Raw genomic sequence first — 15,864 nt, 5'->3', positions numbered from 1 at the left:
GGCCGCTACATCTCCAAAATATGTTCCGAGTATGGAAGGAGAGAGCGAGCTCGTATGTAAAGCCCGCGCTAACAATGTCCGGGTGTTCGTTTTTACGGAAAAATGCTGCGCTGTCCAGCAAACTCATTCCATTCAATGTCGAGCAAATGTAACTCAATTAGATAAAAGGGCAATTGCTGAAACCTTTGAATAAAGTCTGTTAGAAGAGATTCTAAGTGATTCTGGCCCCTGGCCCCCCGTGTTCCTGGACTCTGCGTACACTCCCTTCTCTATGGCTTTCTTAGAAGGGGATTGTTCCAGAGCACAGTCCATCCTTTCCTTACAAACAGCTCCCATTCCCAGAGGCCATTACAATACAATACAATAACATTTGTAAAGCGCTTTTCTCCCATAGGACTCAAAGCGCATAGTTGTGTCTCAGATTAATACAGGGTTGCAGGCTGGGTTGTGTTACAGAGGAGATAGTCAGATGTTCATGAATGCCAGACTGAAGAGGTAGGTTTTCAGTTTAGACTAAAATGCTTCCAGGGATGGAGCTGTCCTGATTGGGTGTGGCAGGGAGTTCCAAAGTGTAGGGGCAGTATGACAAAAGGCTCTGTCTCCAATGGTTTTGAGGTGGACTCTGGGGGTGACCAAGGTGTTACGTCCTTTTGATCTAAGATTGTGGAGGGTTAGACAACACCGAATTATGATAAACCATGTGTTTCGGTTGTTTTCCATGTGCTTTAAAGTTTACTTGAGGCGAATTTCACACAGGAGAGTCCAGGGCAGGACAATCACACCGCATAATTTCCCCTTGCATATTACCCTGCTGCAGGATGCGCCTGATAGGGTAATATGCATAGCTCAACACCCTTGCAGTGACATGCTCCGTGCGTGACAGGAAGTACATCACTGTTTCTCGGCCAACTTGCCCATGAGCGCCACATTGCCACCACATAGACTCCAATGCAAATGCCGGTTGTGCGATACCACTCGTACCGCTTAGTGTTGCTCATAACCGAACGTACAAGTACAACTTGCTGGCCACATGAGGGGGGGGGGGGGTTACCCTCTTCAGGGCTGTAGGCTTACAACCACCTAGTGACCAAGGCAATTTTTTTACAATTTAGGCCAGTGCAGCTTTAAGGCCTTGCTGCAAGGCCAGACAACGTAGCACACATAATTCCAGCCCCCCCCCCTCCGCTCTGTCATTAAAGTGGAGATATGAACAAAATCTCTTGCAAAACCCCGCTCCAGGACTTGACGTAGGTGGTCCTGGGGCTGCCACCGCATTCACGCCAATTGGTTGTTAAGGAGTTAACTTACCCACGTTGCCATTGCCAACCTATAGCTGATGCTTTTCACTTGCACTCCCATTGAGTGACATGAAACGCGGGTGAGCTGCATGGACCATAGGCAGCAACATGGGTTAACCAAGTTAACCCCCCTCCTCTTCCACGAGCAGCAAGTTGTAATTTCGAGTACGGCTCAGCAATGCACTGCAGAGTCTGCTTCACCTCCGCACTCCGCAATGTCGTGACCACTTCTCCGGCATTGCGTCACACCGCGGGTAGAGTGGCCAATGGTCACTGTGCCAGGGAGGGTGGTGAAGGGAGTGCACCACAAGTAGCGATGAGCAGCAATTACGCCTATGCGTAATCACGCCTCATAATTCACAATTACGCATCGTAATGCAAAATTTCATGGAAAAGTTGTAACAAGTTTTGCATGTTAACGTAATACATCTATAATTTCCCAAAATTTCACATAATTTTGTGCTGATTTTGGCAGTTAATTACAAAGCAGACATGCGATCATCACCAAAATTGCTACATAGATTAACCCCCTTGCCGTTCCAATTGTGTTGGCAAGGGGGCGGCGCAGCAACTTTTTTTTTGATTTTGATTTTTTTAATCATGTAGCGAGCCCAAGGCTCGCTACATGATAGCTGCTGACAAGCGGCATCCCCCTACCTAAGCCGATCGCCGCCGGTGCTCTCTGAAAGCAGGAAATCCCGTTCAGAACTGGATTTCCTGCTGGGCTTCCCCCGTCGCCATGGCAAAGGGGTCTGGAGGGGGAGGGGGCAGCGCGGCGGGTAGCAGCGAATCGGCAGCGATCGAAATAAAAAAAATTATGCAAATCGGCCCAGCGGGCCTGAGAAATCCTCCTGTGCAGGTTACCCCGAGCTAAGCTCGGGATAACCGGCAAAGAGGTTAAGGGAAATACTAGGAACAAGTAATAAAAATATTTCTTGACCTGTACCCACCTTAACATACATATGTAGCAATTTTGGTGACAATAGCATGTATAGGAGCTTTGCTATTCTCTGCTAAAGTTGGCACAACATTATGCAAAAATGTACACAAAATTACAAATCTGTATACGAAATCACTTGCATTTATGAATCGTAATTACCTATACGCTTAAATGCAAAAATGTATGCACGATTTCGTGTAACCGTAATTAGCTTGATTACCATCATATCTAACCGCAACACGAAACAACGCAGTATGTGTGGGGATGCCTCTGAATAACCCGAGGGCTTGTCGACTAATGAGTTAAACCTAAAATGTGAAACAGTGTAATTTTTTTTTCTTCTTTCTCCGTAATACCATAATATAACCAGAGAATACACGAACAACCAAAAAATAAAAAATAAAAGAAGAATATAACCCAAGTAAAGTCTAGTTTTTAAAGCGGTTTAAAAAAAACTCTGACAAAATTTTCAACCAAAAATGTGTTTTCCTACTTTTTATAACCCATACAATTATCATATTTGCTTTTGTACACAAGTATTAATATTCATTTAGACATTATACCTTCCCAAAGTTCAGGTAATTTACTTTGAAAGCTGCTGGTGCATTTTATTCATAACTGTTGTCATTCTGTTGTGAATGCAGCCAGCAGTGATTTCTGACCTGTGTTTCACCCCAGGACTCATCAGCTGAAGTCCTTCACAGCCAGAGAATGTTTACATAAATGTATCAAGTAAAGAATGTGTACACAAGATAAGTTTAAAGCGGAATATAACCCTGCATTTCAACTTTGCTCTAAAACATTATTTACAGTATATTATATGCAACCAGCATTTTTTTTTTACTAGACCAGCATTGTAAGGGTTACACAGGGCTTTAAAGTTCCTGGAGATTTCTGCAGACGCATCCGAAGCTGACATAGATACATTTTGTTTACATAAATGTATTTAAGTGTTGAATGTGACTCATCTCTCTGACTGAGAAGGAGTTGGAGGACAGCCAAAGAGTGTGTAACATTTCTCAATAGATACATTTAACTAAATAGAATGTAACAATCTGAACTTCTGCATATCTCTCCACGGAACTTTAAACCTCTGTGTTTAACCCTTCCAATGCTGGTCTAGTAAAAAAAAAATGCTTTTTGCATATAATATGCTGTATATAATGTTTTAGAGCAAAGCTGAAATGCAAGGTTATATTCCGCTTTATTAACAGCAGTTCGGATGCGGGTTCTCCCTGCAGAAGAAAGAGTCAGCCCTGTGATGTAACCCTTTGAATGCTATTATCACAACGTGGGGATCTGGGAACCGCAGGCAGTGTGTAGCTCCACGTTAAACACGAGCTGTACGATATATTATTACAATAGAGTCCCAGTTATCCGGAACTCAACTAATCAGCAGTCTCAACCAACCAGCGCAAATCATCGCAGTACTCGTTGTGGTGAAGGCCACCTTATTAGGATTTTTGTAGGCTCTGCTGGGTTTGCATGCTGGGTTCCATGGCTCCCCTAAGGTTAATATATCGTATTTTTAGGACTATAAGACACTCCTGACCATAAGATGCACCTAGGTTTAGAGGACAAAAACCAGGGGAAAGAAACCTGGTGCATCCATGGTGAAGGGCAGTGGTGGGCCGAAATTTTGCATCGAAATTCGCAATTACGCATCTTAATCGTAATGCAAAATTTTAGAGAAAATCGTAATTCATTTCGTATGTAATAGTAGTATTTTAAAATTTTGCTTAATTTTGCGCCAACTTTAGAGGATAATAGCAAAGCCCCCATACATGTCATTGATACAAAAATTCCTACATATGTTAAGCAGAATAGTGGGTGTAATTTTTCAAAAAGTAGTTTTTGAGAAACTTGATTTTAAAAATGCAAAGACAAATGGTTGTTAAAATGTAATTTTTCTAAGTTTAAAAACCATTTTTTTTACTTCCATTTTTAAATCTAGTTTCTCAAAACCTATAAGGCCTTTTTGCAACATTTTTTTGATATGTACCCACTATTCTCCTTAACCTCCTTGGCGGTAACCCCGTGTGTGACACAGGGTAAGCCGCCGGAGGGTGCCGCTCAGGCCCTGCTGGGCCGATTTACATAATTTTTTTTTCAAACACGCAGCTAGCACTTTGCTAGCTGTGTTTGCTCTCATCGCCGCCGCCCGCAGCGGAAACAGCCCCCCCCCCCCCACATACCCCTTGTGCAGCCTGGCCAATCGCCGCCAGGCTGCGCTATGGGGTGGATCGGGACTCCCTGTGACATCACGACGTTCGATGACGTCACTCCATTTGTCGCCATGGCAACGGGGGAAGCCCTCAAGGAAATCCCGTTCAGAACGGGATTTCCTTATGGGCAAGTGGCGCCGGCGGCGATCGGAGGGGACGGGCGGATGCCGTGGGGAGGGGGGAAGCATGTAGCTAGCGCTAGGCTAGCTACATGCTAAAAAAAAAATGACGAAAAAAACCCTCCCGCAGCTGCGCAGCCACGGGAATTATACCGCCAGGGGGGTTAACATATGCAGCAATTTTATTGTCAATAGCATGTATGGGGCTTTGCTGTTCACTGCAAGAAATGACCCGAAATATCACAAAATTGTATGCAAAATTACGAATGACTACGCAAAATCAATTGAATTTGCAAATCGTAATTACATATAAGCGTAATTGCGAAAATGTATGTGATATTTAGCGAAATCGTAATTTGTTGATTACGATCCTCACTAGTGAAGGGGCATCTTGTGGATTATGCCCCCTTTGTTCCTCATGCCCCCTTTTAACTCTTTTGTCTCCCTGTGTCCTCCTCTATGCCCCTTTGTGTCCCCCTGTGTCCTCCTCTGCATGGGCACAGTACAGGGAGTCCCCGGGATTGCGGCAGTTTGGTGGTTCATATTGGCAGGAACTCCCTGCATTTGGACTATAAGACGCAGTGACTTTACTTACCCACTTTTGGGGCGAGAAAAAGTGAGTTTTATATTTAAAAAACTACAGTACTTTCAATTGCTGTATTTTAACATCTAGTACAGAGTTCATGGAATGTATATAGAGTGGGTTACCCTTTTGTATTGGCTAGGTCTATTCTTAACATTGAGTCTCAAGGGACCAGAAATCACACTCATCCAGCCTCAGCCAATCCTTGTTGGTGCGGGATAACTGAGTCTCTACTGCGTCACTATTGTGCCACGCCCGTTATAATGCCGAGAAATGTGCCTCTTACCGTTAAAGTGCGTTACTGAGATGTGATGAAAGCTTCCAGTGCTCTTCCTGTAAGACACATTTCCATTTTCGGAGGATATTGACACTTCCATATAGTCCACAACAGCTACCAAAGCCCCAAGTGACCTGCAGGGAAAAGGGGAGAAGCGGATTTACACTTTGAGGACTGTTTTTGGAAATAAAGGTGTTTTTTAAATGATTTTACTTATAAGTTACATTAATTGCCTGCTTTACTATTAATTAGAACTATAGTCTGGTACACACCTTCTATTTTGATTACCCAATGAAGGTTCAATTTTACCACTTCCTTGCAGTGGGAGGGTCAACAGATTTTGAATATTTTGGACAGATTGTGCAGGTAAACTCTGATAATTGAGGTGGTAAAGTTGGTCAGTGACTGGACAATTATATTGTGCACCAGGCTATATTTACTATGCTAGGGTGCATAACAAATTTCCATTTTGGTCAGTTAATGATTGGTCAGTTTTATAACTTTGGAGGCCTTTAACCTTTAATTTTGATTGGCCAATCGCTGACCAATTTAACCACCTCCATGTAGTATGAGAGTTTACTTACGCAATCTGTTCACAGTACTTAACATCTGAAAAGTCACCTGTTTAGTCTGGCATTCAAGATCACATAACATCCCTCCCGAGACAAGTCTATGCACCTTGGCCCATATGAAATGAACTTTTTCACCTGAGTTTTCTCCTAGGAGATAATGTTTCATCTTCAATTTAAAATATCTTTCCAGAACTTTTCAACTAAAAAAGTACCAAAAAGTAGATGAGAAAGTACTAATAAATTTATTTTGAGTATTATCTTGCTTGCTGGTGGCTTAAAATGCATTTTATTGACAAGTTTAAAATTTTCACGTAGGAGAAAACCCAGGTGAAAAAGTGAATTGCATACGGCCCCTTGGCCCATATGAAATCAACTTTTTCTCATGTGTTTTCCCTCCTTTTCTCTTTAAAATAGCTTCTAGCATTCTGCAATTAAAAAAGTACCAAAAGTAGTAGAAAAAGAACTATCAAAATGATGGTGTGTTTTTTTTTTCCCCCTTGCTTGCGGTATAAAAGGAATTTTATTGAAAATATGTGTGAAAATATCAACTTGGAGAAAACTAAAGATAAAATATGAATTGCATATGGGCCCCTGTCAATAAAATGCCCCTTTTGCGCACAAGCAAGGGAGAAAATACTCAAAATAATAGTAATTCCTTAAAGTGGACCTGAACTCAGAACATCCTCTCTGCTCTAAAGGATACACAACAGCATAATAACCTTTAAAGCATTTTTTTTCTTTGTTTCAGCTAAAACAAATCCTTAAATACATCTACACTGTTTCTACTTCTTGATTCATGGAAGTAGACATATTAACAGTGCTTTCAAATGGGCTTATCTGCCATCTCTGCCATAGGCAGTCATGTGACCCAGGGAGAGATCAGATTACAACTAGTGATTAGACATAAATGAGGGGGAATAAACAGGCTAAACTCTCTAAATGCATACAGGGTGCATTTCTCTATGCTTTGCTTCTGTCCTGTGCAAGAGTTCATGTCCACTTAAATAGTATTTTTCACCCACTTTTTTGTACTTTTTCAATTGCAAAATGCTAAAAAGTTTTTTTCAATAGAAGTTAAAAAAATGATCTCCTATTCGAAAACTCAGGAGAGAAGGTTAATTGCATATGAGCCTTTGGCCTCAGCCCATATGACATTAATGTTTTCTCCTAGGTGATATTTTCATATCTTGCCAATATAATGCCTTTTAAAGAGACACTGAAGCGAAAAAAAAATATATGATGTAATGAATTGGTTGTGTACTATGAATAATTACTAGAAGATTAGCAGCAAAGAAAATATTCTCATATTTTTATTTTCAGGTATATAGTGTTTTTTTCTAACATTGCATCATTCTATAATATGTGCAGATTACACAACACTCAGCATTCAAAATGAGTCTTTCAGAGCAGTCTGTGAAGTAATGACCTCTCCTCTGGTAGAGGAAAAGTAAACAGTTCACTTACAGTTGAGATAATAAAAGTCAGATAACAGCCCTCTCCATGACTAACTTAGTCAGAGAGCTTAATGGCTTGTTTGCATAGAGATAACAACTGGAGTTTCTCAACTCTTTCTGTACTGGAAACAATTAGACTGATGTATCTGATCTTAATGTTTTATTTCTTAGCTGTGCTACAAATACAAATCATAATATCATCATTTTTTTTTCCGCTTCAGTGTCTCTTTAAGCCACCAAAAAATACTCAAAATACTTTTGGTACTTCTTTTTCCCCTACTTTTTAGTACTTTTTCAATTCCAAAGTGCTGAAATGTTATTTTAAATAGAAGATGAAAAATTATCTCCTAGGAGAAAATTCAGGAGAAAAAGTTAATGGAATATGGGCCCTTGAGTTCTTTGGCAGAAGGGCGTTTTACAACTTTGTTTTTGTTGTTGTTGCTTATTTCTTTCCCTAACACCTAGCGTCATCCACATGGACATAAATAATATTCTCCACTCCAAACCTAACATAGCTCAGTAGTGGTCTGACCTCCCTACACGATGTAAGAGTTCCAGAAACGGAGCCAAAGAAAGGAGCACTGCACCAATGAAAGACACGCGCCGAGATGATTAAAGCTGAGATTACACAGCTAAGCACAGAACACCTGGAAATGAGTGTGGTTTAACGTCATAACAGTGTCCTATCCTTCAGTGTGATACTCGTATGAATGGAGAAATTATTGTGCGAAAAAAAAGAAAACAAAAATTCTTCTTCTTAAGAAAAGACCATAGCAGTACACAAACATCACTAGCTAGAAACCAGACACCAGTAATAATCCAACACTTTGAGATATGTATTTATTTATTTGGGGAAAGGAGTTCCCTCCCCCCTCTCCCCCCCCCCAAAAAAAAATACCCCACAAGAAACAAAAATAAATAAAAACACCCCTGGGAAGTATTAACCATAACCAAACTGGTAAACTAAAATAGTTGATAGATGAAGAAAGTTCAAAACTAAGTACTTCGGACAAGTTAAGAGCCTAGATGGTCCAGTAAGTTCAATAAACATTTGCTGGGACTAAAAACAAGAGTAAAAAAAAAACTCAGCAATAAGAAAACAAAAGGAAAGAATGTAAAATGTAGTAAACTTAAAACTGCAGGAGGCACCCACAAAAGAAGAAACCATTGTAAAATGAATAAAATAATAATAATAAAATATCTACCTACAGATGAGTCAGACAATTTGGGCCACATACAAAGTTGTGTACCCATGGGCAGATGCTGCCAGATGGATCAGAGATCTGCGCCGACGACAAACGATCTTATTGGTCCATCTGGCCGAATCTGTGAGTGCCGTTTGCGGCGTTGGAAACAAACGATTGTGCAAATGATCATTTACATAATCGCACTAATACCCCCGCAAGTCAATATGGATTGGAATGATCCTCAATAACTTAATCAGACATGTCTGTCGTTCAAAATCAAACAATCGTCGTGGGTGGCATGCTTTGTTTAACCCCTTTACCGATTTTTTGTTAAATAATGTTGCACGATACAGTGCAAAGTTTGTCTTGAAAAATTATTCACAAAAATTGCTAAGTGGGTATGGGCCTCAAGTCGCAGCATGTGACAACGCGCTTCATGGTGTGATCACCACTTCATCAGCTTGCAAAAAAGTGTTGATGTGGCTAAAGACGCCTCTGTCTCCGGTTAATAAATATATATTCACTTCAGTTCCACTGATTAGGCAGCACTCAACCAGAATTTCTTGATCCTCGAGGAAATCCAGCAGAAAAATATCTTAATCCAGTCAATGTTTATTATTCAGATGAATTCCGTGCCGTGTGTAGAAGACAAGTTAAGTTCGCCTTTTGCCTGGAACCAGCGCGGCTTCACACGGTAAATTTAGCATCCGTGTACCTGTTCTGAATTGTTTTGCACTTTCTCTCAGGCAAAGTGTTAATTCCTGTTTGAGTCAACTATAAAATGTTGCATGCGTGGAGCGCGGAACCTCGGCCTGCTCTCCCGAGGACACCTCTCCTGTCTGAAGTCTTTTAAGCTGCCTGCAAGTTCTGCAACATCAGACAGATCCTCTCCCGAGACCGGTGGCTAGAAGAGAAAAGGCTGTCCCACCGCGTCGGCAAACCCTCGCACTGAAAACATCCACTTTTCACAGAACAAATAAAACAGAATGCATAAACTGGAGATGAAGCAGCCAGATACAAATAAAAACACGCTGCTTCAATATGGAGTCCTTCCCTTCTACAAGGGGGAGAAAGAAACAAAGTCCCCAAACAATGGTGCAATTTCAAGTATTCTTGCAAAGTGAATTATTTATCAACTCTGCATGGGGAAAAAAAAAAGAGTAATAACATTATCAGAAGTAACATTTGAATAGAATTTTACTGTAAAACTAGCAGAGGCGTAGCTATGGGGGGGCAAGGGGGGACATATGCCCATGGGTGCAGCACTGTGAGGGTGATCAGCATGACCCACACGTACGGGAGAGAGGGCTCGCTGGCTGCCCGAAGTTCCCGTTTCTTTCCCTCCTTCTGCAGAGGAGTCCAGATGCAGTAGCAGCAGCAGAAAAAGTGGGCAAAATCTGTTTATCTAAATGGGGCCCATCTGGCTATCTTTAGTGGGATCATCTGGCTATTTAAACATGTGGAAGGGGGACACACCTGGCTATCTAAATGGGGAAGGGGCACATTTGGCTATCTAAACAAAATTTGACTCAACCCATGATCACAACCACATTCTGATGCGTGGCCACGTCCATATCTTTGAACCCGGGAGCTGAAAATCCTGGCTACGCCTCTGCCAAAGCGGGAATATGTTTAGATGGAGTGCTTGTTTCTTTGTAAAATAAAGGAAAAGTGTGTTTCACAATACTCATCTATCAGCTTATTTACTTTTTGTTTGTGGCAGTCAGGTTGTGAACATCTAATCCCGAATCCTCCCCCCCCCCCCCCCCAAACAGAAAACCACTTCTATCATGTCTAACCTGAACCCCATTTCTGTTGCCCAACTCTTTATCTTCCCCCAATATGGTACAGTCTTTCCTAATACCTATCCCTCACCTTCCAACCCTAAGTTTTAAATCTAACCTACTCTATTTCTAACACTAATCCTCCAAAAAATAATGCCCAACCTTAACCAGTAACTATAAAAAGTTTTCCTGTTCCCTCATCTTATCCGTCAGGTGTTGGACTTGTGCTCGGGAGAATGACTATTACACCTATTCTGAGGAAAGGCTGCCAACATATCTCCCCACTCCTCTAGGAGGGTGGATGGCTCCTTTCCAACACCTGATGATGAACCTGGGCACCTGTCTCTGGTCCAAAGGATGGTGCACCAATTACTCATCAGTGTGGGGTCTCTGTTCCCCCATTATGTACTAAGTTCCCTGTTTCATTATAGTGTATCCTAAGTTCACTGTATCCCAAGTTCACTGCTCCCCCACAGTGTTTGTCTGGGGATTCCTGCTTCCCGATAGTGTGTCCTAGGTTTCATGTTCCAACATAGTGTGTCCTAGGTTCCTCGTTCCCCCGTAGTGTGTCCTAGGTTCCTCGTTCCCCCATAGTGTGTCCTAGGTTTCCTGTTCCCTCATAGTGTGTCCTAGGTTCCCTGTTCCCTCATAGTGTGTCCTAGGTTCCCTGTTCCCTCATAGTGTATCCTAAGTTCCCAGTTCCCCCATAGTGTGTTCTAGGTTTCATGTTCCCCCATAGTGTGTCCTAGGTTCCCTGTTCCCTCATAGTGTGTCCTAGGTTCCCTGTTCCCTCATAGTGTATCCTAAGTTCCCAGTTCCCTCATAGTGTGTTCTAGGTTTCATGTTCCCCCATAGTGTGTCCTAGGTTCCCTGTTCCCTCATAGTGTGTCCTAGGTTCCCTGTTCCCTCATAGTGTATCCTAAGTTCCCAGTTCCCCCATAGTGTGTTCTAGGTTTCATGTTCCCCTATAGTGTGTCTGAAGTTCCTTGTTCCACCATAGTGTGTTTTAGGTTCCTCGTCCCCCCCATAGTGTGCCCTAGGTTCCCTGTTCCCTCATAGTGTGTCCTGGGTTCCCTGTTCCCCCATAGCGTGTCCTAGGTTCCCTGTTTCCCATAGTGTCATAGGTTTCCTGTTCCCTCATAGTGTGTCCTGGGTTCCCTGTTCCCCCATAGTGTGTCTGAAATTCCCTGTTCCCCCATAGAGTGTCCTACATTTTATGTTCCCCCATAGTGTGTTCTAAGTTCCCAATTCCCCCATAGTGTGTTTTAGGTTCCCTGTTCCCCCATAGTGTGTTCTAGGTTTCCTATTCCTCCATAGTGTGTCCTGGGTTCCCTGTTCCCCCATGGGGAAGGTGTGAGTGCTGAGGTCTTGCTAAGGAAAAGTGATCCAAAGAGTGCAAGCAGCCAAAGTGAAAAATCCATCAAAAGGGGTAGGACGTAAGAGAAGAAGGCACTGAAGGTTTATGGAGTGCAGTTAGAGGTGTATTATTTTTAAAGGTAACCCAAGGTGAGAGAAATTAGGGTGATATATTTATTACCTTTTGAACAATGCACATTGCCTGGCTGTCCTGCTGATCCACCACATTGAACAGACATTTTAGCCATAGACCATGAACAATGCTTGCAGTTTAGATGCTTCTGACAAAAATCTGACATGTATAGCTGCATGCTTGTTTCAGGTGTGTGATTCAGACACTACTCACGCCTGAAAGGTCAGCAGGACAGCCAGGCAACTGCTATTGTTTAAAAGGTAATAAACATGGCAGCCGCCATACCCCTCTCACCTAAGGTTCCTTTTAAGAATCTGGTTTCATTCTGAAATTCAGATCACACAAATCTCCTGCCAGACTTTCAGCTCTACCGGTGTTTTTCTTACAAATATCAAAAGTCGGCACATAAACAGCCCACTCTTAGAAAAAAAAAAAGGCCACCGTAGCTTCATGATGGAATGACCTTCACATAGACAGACTCTCTCTGAATAATACGCAGCTGGGAGCCTTCGGAGGCGCAAGCGCCATTAACAGATTGTCAGTTTAGAATTACATCCTGCCTGTTTGCAATTCTGACTTTAAAGATGAAATCTCTCACCATTATTATTTCATCCTTTTCTCTCCAGCTATTCTTCAGAACGCTAACGCCAAACTACAAAGCTTCCGAGAAGACCTGACTAAGTGGAAGACACCATTAAAGAAAGTAGGAAGAACTCAGGCAATGACGGGAGGCACTTCCTGTTGTTAAGCTATTTGTGGATTGGGTTGGATGATGGCGTTTAGATTGGGGTAGTTTGATCATTAAAGAGAATTGCACATTTATCTCCTCCGATTCATCTTCCTGGAGTTAATGTGGTGAATTTAGAACCGGACTTCATGCAGATGGCTAAATATACCGCATGAAATACAGCGTATGCAAAATGCTCTGACTGCGAACTCCTGGAACCGGCTAATAAAATAGGTCTTCCTGGCTGTTTGTTTTTCACTTGCTTGTAAAAAGCTCAAAAATATCGGTGGTTTGTACTTGCATTAATTGCAAACTATTTTTTGCATCAATGTTAACTTTCTTTTGCAAGTATCATATGCAACTAGTAACGAGCACTAATTTCGCATTGAAATGAGCAATTACGAAGAAAAATCGTAATTAATTTTATCTGTAACTGTAATCATTCATAATTGCGCGTCATTTTCATGCAATTTTCACATAATTTTGTGCTAACTTTAGTGGTTAATAGCAACACCCCCATATATATATTTTTTTTTTCAAAAACACTTTGTAGTTTTTGAGAATATCCACTCCATCATGATTCCATCATCGTTCCTCCACCTCCTCTCCATAGTATCAGAAACTAAAGGCTAACAATGTGTCTCCGCCTCCCCTCCATAGTAACAGAACCTTAAAGGGAAACTGAACTGAGTAAAATTATTTAAAATAAACATATGACGTATCTGCAAATGAATATTACATACTTACCTCACCCTCAGTTCCTCTCAGAAGCTCACCATTTTCTTCTTACAGTGATCCCCTCTAGTTCTGACAATATTTTGTCAGAACTGAAATATACCGGTTGCTGTCAGTTATATATCAGCAGCTGTCAGTTACAACTGAATGTGTAAGGTAATGTCCATGTTTCCCTATGGCTCAAGTGGGCAATATTACAGTTTAACAGTTGCTGTTATGGTGTAGTGGCCATTTTCAAAATGGAGGACGGAGAAATCCAATGATCACAGTGGAGAAACAGGATGCAGGAGAAGAGAAAGAGATGGATGAGTAGACTACACAGGAGGTGGAGGAAGTAGGACGTGTGTATGTTTATTTTGACTTTTAATTTTCAGTTCAGGTTCTCTTTAAGGCCAACAATGGGCATGATTCACTAAGCTTAGCGCCAGGTAACAGCGCAAGTTTGTTACTGTCTGTTACACGCGCTAGTGAATCAGCGTGCCTTAATGTGTCTCCCTGCACGCTACGTGCTCTAGTGGCAGCATAGCGTAAGTAATTAGGGTAGGGGGCACTCAGCGCCCGCTATGCCGCTGAACTGCAGCATAGTGGATGCAAGTAACTTAACGCCGGCTCCACTCCTGCCAACCTAAGCACCATCGGGTCCAGTCACATTAAAGGACCTGATCCTCCCACTCTGATTGGCCCAATAGGCTGTCACTTGACAGAAAGGCTTGAGCCTACAGAATCATATATAAGTCTGTATGTGATTCAAAACTTCATATTGCACGGTTCTGATCCAGTCCTGTATAATGCCTGAAGAAGAAGAGACTTAAAGGGGCACTACAGCAAAAAAACTGTAAAATTTAAAATATGTGCAAACATATACAAATAAGAAGTACATTTTTTCCAGAGTAAAATGAGCCATAAATGACTTTTCTCCTATAATGCTGTCACTTACAGTAGGCAGTAGAAATCTGACAGAAGTGACAGGTTTTGGACTAGTCCATCTCTTCATAGGGGATTCTCAGCAAGGCTTTTATTCTTTATACATATATTCCCTAAAAAGAATTTAAACAATGATGCTGGCCTGCTTCCCTGCTAACTACACAGTTTTTTGGCAGTTGGACAGAGCAACTGCCATTCACTAAGTGCTTTTGAAAACAAATATATCCCTGAGAATCCCCTATAAAGAGATGGACTAGTCCAAAACGTGTCACTTCTGTCAGATTTCTACTACCTACTGTAAGTGACAGCAAAATAAGAGAAAAATAATTTATGGCTCATTTTACTCTGGAAAAAATATACTTCTTATTTGTATATGCACATATTTTAAATTTTACAATTTTCGCTGTAGTGCCCCTTTAATGTTTGGAAAGCTTGTAATAAACTGTGTACAGTTAGCCGTTAAAGGTATCACCGGAATCAACGTTTGTTGGTTTGATGTCTGCATTTCTGCTCCTCGAATAACACCAGACCATACTTCACTCAGTGGAATGACGAAACCCAAGTGAGTAACCTGTCATTTACACTCCACTCGAGACTCTGCATAAGGAAGATGGGAGGGAGGCATTTTGGGAGGGAAATGAGCCGCCTTTCTGTCCTCAAGCGTCTGTAGGCACAAGACTACAGTGCCTTATGGTAAATCCAGGCCGGCATTGCCAGGTGTCTAAAGGTGGGCAGGAATGTGTAGCTGATGATCTCTGCATGAATTGGATGCCCAATCCATGAACTGTAGCCAGAATCCATAACTCGGCTACAAAATACCAAGCACCATTACCCCTATTAAACACCTGGCAGCACCAACACGCATAAACTCACAAATTTAGCTCGGCTGTTTGGTGGCGGCCAGCAGCACCCAAATTATCGCCTGTCTCCAAACTCAAGAAAGTCCTTTCTGTACCAGGAAAGTTCCTACAAGGTTTTTCTGCTTCATCCCGATACCTGCATAACATCAAAGCCAGCCCGTCTACAGGGCCGTGCATAATTTCACAAAGCAGTCATTCTTTTTTATTTAGTTTGCATTACCTGATTTCACCCTGGCTTTGTTTCAGACACTGCGGGATTTATTGTGGCTGGCACTGTCTCTGAGCTTCTGCAGCGAGGTGTCAGTAATATGCTAAGTAATTTCTATTTACGCACACAGATGATCTATCCCCCCCCTACCAAGCATTCAGAGTAAAGGTGGATTCACAGTCATAGCTTGTAATTTGTGAAAACCCAAGTTTCAGACAACCGAAGCTTGTTTGAAGCTAGGTGGCTATTCTGTAATAAATAATTTACTGTTAAAGATTGACTTTTGAAGAGGCAAATCGTGCATTTCCCATTCCGTAAAGGACATCTTATTGAGAGAGAGGAAGGCTAAGCAAACTATTAGAAGGAGGATCAGTTGTGCAGCCTTCGGTACACAGCGATCTGAAGATCAGGTCACTTTTCAGGGGCAAACCCTGGATTTTCTAAATTTGCAATTACGCATCGTAATTGGAATGCAAAATTTC

The 15,864-nt window shown here is 41.8% G+C and overlaps 1 protein-coding gene across 4 annotated transcripts in view; it reads right to left on the bottom strand.

Moving 5' to 3' along the window:
- Positions 1 to 15,864, bottom strand: part of LRRC4C (leucine rich repeat containing 4C) — a 1,282,052-nt gene that overhangs the window by 541,911 nt on the left and 724,277 nt on the right. For all 4 annotated transcript variants that reach the window (XM_068259713.1, XM_068259712.1, XM_068259710.1 and 1 more), the window contains one exon: positions 5,452 to 5,576. The gene's annotated coding sequence lies outside the window, so the exon portion shown is untranslated. The remainder of the gene's footprint in view (positions 1 to 5,451; positions 5,577 to 15,864) is intronic.

The sequence above is a fragment of the Hyperolius riggenbachi genome, chromosome 11 (genome assembly GCF_040937935.1).
Source record: "Hyperolius riggenbachi isolate aHypRig1 chromosome 11, aHypRig1.pri, whole genome shotgun sequence".
Lineage (NCBI taxonomy): Eukaryota > Metazoa > Chordata > Amphibia > Anura > Hyperoliidae > Hyperolius > Hyperolius riggenbachi.
This window is presented reverse-complemented; position numbering and strand designations above follow the sequence as displayed.